The following is a 5,815-nucleotide window of genomic DNA, read 5'->3' as shown; positions in this document are numbered from 1 at the left end:
GCAGGGGAGAGGGTAAGAAATAACTCTTGATTTAAGAACAAAGTTTCAATTCAGGTACAAACTACTAAGACATTGATTACAAAACACATACAAAGTAATTGTTCTCAGTAACTCCAAAGCACAGCTTCAGAGGTTCTAGATAAAAATTCATCATTCATCATAAGATCTTAAAGTAAAATATTTGTGCACTGTTTCCTAAATGAATTTAAGTTTTTCACCTTTCAGATTAAATTCTTATATTCATTATTGACACATCTAAAAACATAACAGTTGATAACCTTGAACTCAGCTAGTTATAGTAAAAGGACTATTGGAAAATTTCTACTGGACAGGTCTTCTGCATATCTTTATATAGAAATAATGTTAACTATAGAAGTATAACAAATTGAAATTTTGAATTTCCTATTATGATCCTTCTCATTGCTTTAGAAAAAGAAAAATAAATTGGGGCGGACCCTGTGATAGACCAGCTATTGTGTGGAATATAATATGGCATATGGATCCTTTTAGATGGGAACTGGTAATAGTCTTATTCCAATAATTTAAGGAGCATGGATTTTCCCTAATACAATCCTTGAGGCTTATGATTGCTCTTAAAATTAAATCTTATTTATGGAAACAGTTCCATCTTTCTATTTAGAGAACTGTAAAAATTAATTATATCCTGCACACACGTATCTACTTCTGTGTAGAGAGAGGTAGGAGAAACATTGTATCACTCACTACATTGTTTTCAATTACCTTAAAGAGAATTCTTCCTTGTATAATTGGTGCTAAATAAGTGTTTGATGTATTGTGTCTACCATCATTTCATACCCAGATGTATAACATGCATATGATACAGTTTACTCAGCTAACACTGGACTATTGACCACTGGACTCCATGATAGTTCCTAAATGCAACAAACATCCTTCCTCCGAGCTCTTGAACTTGCTTGCCTGTTCTTGGAGGCTCTTCACCAGGTACCTTGCTTTTTTACTTTTATCTGATGATTATCTTTGGGTGAAATGTCACCCTATCAGTGAGACTTTCCCTGACTACTGTATTAAACATTTCAGCACATCATCGTCCATCCCCTCATTTGCTTCTCCTTTCTCGGTTTTCTCTTTTTCCAAAGCACTTCCAACACAGGGTTAATTTCATGTTTACTTTTTATTTATTTATGGTCTGTCTTCCTCCTACTGGAACACTAGGGTGTAAACTTCATGAAAGCAAGGTTTTATTAAATAAAATACAGATCTTCCTCAACTTATAATGGGGTTACATCTGGATAAACCCATAAGTTTAAAATATTGCAAGTTGATAATGCATTTAATACACCTAACCTACTGAACATCATAGCTTAGCCTAGTCTAGCTCAAACATGGTCAAGACCCTTATATTAGCCTCTAGTTGTTCAAGATCATCTAACACTAAACTATTTTATAATAAAGTGTTGAAGATCTCATGTAATTTATTGAATACTGTATTGAAAGTGAAAAACAGAATGGTTGTAAGTGTACCCATTGTTTACCCTTGTGATTGTGGGGCCGATTGGGAACCGCAGCTCGCTACCACCGCCCACCATCATGAGAGTATGGAACCACGTATCACTAACCCGGGAAAAGATCAACATTCAAAGCATGGTTTCTACTGAATGCATATCACTTTCACATCATCATAAAGTCAAAGTGTCGTATGTCAAACAATCATTAATCAGGGATCACCTGTGTATCTTCAGAGCTGACACTTGAGTTTGGCACATTCCATAACTACGTTTGAATGAATTCTATTCATCTTATGCAATCACTATTGTTTTATAACCTCAGCTGATAATGTGAAGAACTACTAGAACTCTTCCAATAGTCCCTACATTTGACACAAATCTTTATGCTTTAGCACTTTTGGGTCATTTACTCTTTATCCCAACTATAGCCCCCTTCTTCATTACCTTACTTGAACAGCAACATTTTCCACTGAGCTCTCTCGTCTTTGTGTTGTGTAATGCTTCACCTGCAATCCTCTGCAATCATTTCTATCATGTTTTCCTGTCCTATTCAACATAAATTCATACTCCATTGTTGCCACAGATAATTTGCTGTTTTTCTCCCTGATATTTCAGCAATATATAACTTTTCTGCTAATTTTTATTTGCACCTCTTTTTTGTGATCATATATAGTTGAGGTGTGAGAGGACAAAGTGACAAATACACAGCTCAAGTGAAATCCTAGGGAAGCAGCAATTTGAATTTACATTACCATTTGACCATATGTCTATCACACTAGAGAACATTGGTTTCTCAAATTTTCATTCAATGATACAATCAATTTGGTTTGTAAGGAGCCAGTCTGGAAAGCTCCAGGTGTATTTATTTAATGTTTAAATGTATTGTGTGCAGGGTCAAGTTGAGCAAAACTCAATGAATTCATTGATCCTTTCCAATTCCTTTCTCTCCCATTACATTCTGATCAATAAACCCTTTTTTCACTTTAACTCTGAAATCGCCTGGAAAGAGCAGCACATAATTTTTGGAGTAGTTTCAGTCAGGTCTTATAGACCTTTTGAAATCTTCACTTTTATTTTCCTTGGCTTCTGGAGTTTGGGTATAAGTTTGAATGACATTGAGGAAGACGGACAGGCTGGACCACTTTTCATTGGATTATATATACTGCTTTAGAAAGATAGTTATTCTGATCCCATGGTCTTTTTTATTCATTTTTCTCTCATTCCCATCTATGGAATTATTTGTCAAAAGTTATTAAGTGAGTACCATGGGTCTACAGATTTGCTGAAAGAGCAATATACCAGTAGCTTTCTCTCCCATACCCACAAACAGTGGTCTTTAGCTTTATGGATGCTAATTCCAAATGTTAACATAACCAAGATGATTCTAGATGAATTACCCTCTCACATACAAGAAGCAGTAATTCACTTTGTACCATATTTGCTAATTACTTCTTGTGCTATCTTAATTATAATCCTCCAACAACTTTTGAATGAGAATCACTCTAACTCTCAAGGATTTCTTTTATAACTAAAAGAATTATGACTATGGTTATTTGTTTACCTCCCTTGCAAGTATTTCAAGGACCTCATGAATGTAAAGCAATCTGCTTTAGGCTGTGGGGATATAAATAATTATTATACAGGATCTGTGTTTAGAAAGAGCTTATGGAATAGACAGGAAGATAATTTATAAAGGAAAAAGGCAACAATGAAAGGTAGAGTATGCAAATGTCCAATAACTGACACTATTAAGTGCGTTAGGAGTCATAGGTATCACTAAATGAGTAATTTAAAATAATTTTTTAAAATACTTTGAGTTAAACAAGAGGCCAAGCAAAGTGAGAAGAATATCTACATGAGAGGGGATGGCCCAGCATCAGTGTAAGAGCCATGGTAAGGGAGTGGTTGTTGAAGAATTACACTGGAATAGGCAGAAAGGAATGACATGAACATTATAGGAGGAAGGGAGAAAGCATGGTAAGAATGTGATTCGTAATTAGTGCAGAGTATAAGAGAGACTACTCTAGCCAGAATTTCTATTGAGATATTTTGGGTAATAAAATTGGGAAGATAGATCTACCAACCTATTTCTAGATTCTCATTGATTCAGCTCTTTTATACTATCTGCAGTCGCCTAAAACACACATTAAGCCATATGTGACAACCGCTCCTAAGTCCACACTTAGAGTACTTTTCTCCAAATGGTAATCATGACCTTTTATGAAACACTCAAGGAGGACATCTGTGTGAAGGAGCAGTCAGGCAATAATATCAAAGCCCATTAGGGTAAGGAAGGCATCCACATCAAGGATCAGACATTGGGTGTAAGAGCTTGGGTCAGGTGAAGAGGATGTCCAAGCAGGAGAGGCAGCCCAGCAGAGGGTGTTAGAGCCCATGGGCTTAGGAGAGCAATCATATGAAGTGGGGTTGGTAGCAGTGAAAGAAGATTGGTTATACAGGTAAGAATTCAAACAAATAAATATATTAAGATAAATAGAAGACTCTCATTGTCAGAGAAGGGAGCTACAATTATTAAAACAGAAACAAATGAAATATTTGCTATTAGTATTGGTGGGAACTCATGGTTTTCCATCAATCAATATAGATATAAGTACAGATGTAAAGGATAGATGTGTGTAATATATGAACATAAATATATTCTCTAGTTATGTCCACTAAGGGGACCTGGAAGCTATTATACCAAATATGTAGATACTGGTTTCTAGAAATTATTTTCTACTTCTTTCCATTTCTGAAGAAATGGCTGATTCCATGACTGGGCAGCATAAGATACATAAGATAAACTTGCATCTTGTTTGGTCAGAAAGCAAGGAAGTGCTTAAAAACTTATGACATTGTCATGAGAAATGAAAAATAATCTTTTATATCTAAACATGTAAATAAATTATGTAGTATTTGTTTTCCTACTTAAATTATCTTTATTATTTCGATGATACATTATCCAACTAAGAGAGCTTAGTTGGATAAAAAAATTTGTATTTAGCATTTAAATATAAAATAAATATTTGAATTAATTGCTATAGCAATCTGAGAATACCTCTTTAAATGGTTGGTGTCATAGGCTAGCAGAATTTCTTACAAATAAATGTGTAATCTCCAAATTAAAAACACAAACAAAAACTGATGGCAATATGCCAAAAGCTCAGGAGCTAGCTTAAAGGGGCTTCCACTGGCCAAATCTGGGACAATTTCATAATCAATATAAATAGCGGCAGGATCATATTATAATCTATTGAATAAAAATAGAAAACCAAGTATCCTCAGTATAATTAAAATATTGTCAAGGAGTATTTATATAGCTTCAAATACTGATTGATAACAAAGAAAATTAATAACTTGATAGGGGAGAAGCCTGGTACATAACATCTTGAGCAAATGATCCAAATGGACATTATCAATAATGGAACAAGTCAAAATTAGGTGCCACCTGATCAGAAGCAGTAAGAATCCCATGGAATCTTTTCTGTGATATTCCTACCAAGGATGCATAACTTGAATCTAATTTTGAGGAATATCAGATAAATCCAAGTTGAAGGACATGTCATAAAATATCAGGCCTATAATCTTTAGAAGTATCAAAACCAATCTCCAGAATCTTTCATCTTGTAAAACTGAAACTCTATACCCATTAAACATTAGCTCATTATTCCCTCTCCCTTAAAAAATAAAGTATCAAAACCATGAGAATCAAGAAAACGCTGAATAACTGTTCAAAAAAGGAGCTTAAAGACACGTGGCAAGTAAAGTCAACACAGGATTCTGAACTAGATCCTTTCCTTACAAAGGATACTTTTGGAGAATCTGGGAAAACTTCAAATGGGATAGGAGTATCGTACCTCAGATGGTAATTATATATCATTTTTAATTTCCTTACTTTCATGCTTTGTATTGTGATTACGTAGGAGAATGTCCTTGTGTGTATAGAGGGCATACTAATGTACCTGGAGGTGACAGGGTCTCATATGAGAACATGACTCTAAGATGGCTCAGGTAAAAGAAGTCTTTGAACTGTATGTGCAAATTTTCTGTAAATTTGATATTTTCAATGAATGAATTTTGGAGAACATTACATAATAAAAGAAAAAAGGGAATACAGCTTTCAATTTGAAAATTCCATGTATGAGAAGCATTGTTTAAAAAACCAAATACCTCAGGATTTTGAATGCAAATTAAAGAGATGATTTCATTGTGAAAAAATAAAACATCTCCATTTTTGTGATTGAAGATTTTAATAGTTGGCACAAGAAGCAGACAGGAGGGGAGTAGAAGGCAACAGCTAGGAAGAAGTAGGGCACATGAAAACAGTA

This window comes from Mirounga angustirostris, unplaced genomic scaffold (genome assembly GCF_029215605.1).
Source record: "Mirounga angustirostris isolate CCGP_5_RB_7025 unplaced genomic scaffold, mMirAng1.0.hap1 SCAF_12, whole genome shotgun sequence".
Classification (NCBI taxonomy): Eukaryota; Metazoa; Chordata; class Mammalia; order Carnivora; family Phocidae; genus Mirounga; species Mirounga angustirostris.
This window is presented reverse-complemented; position numbering follows the sequence as displayed.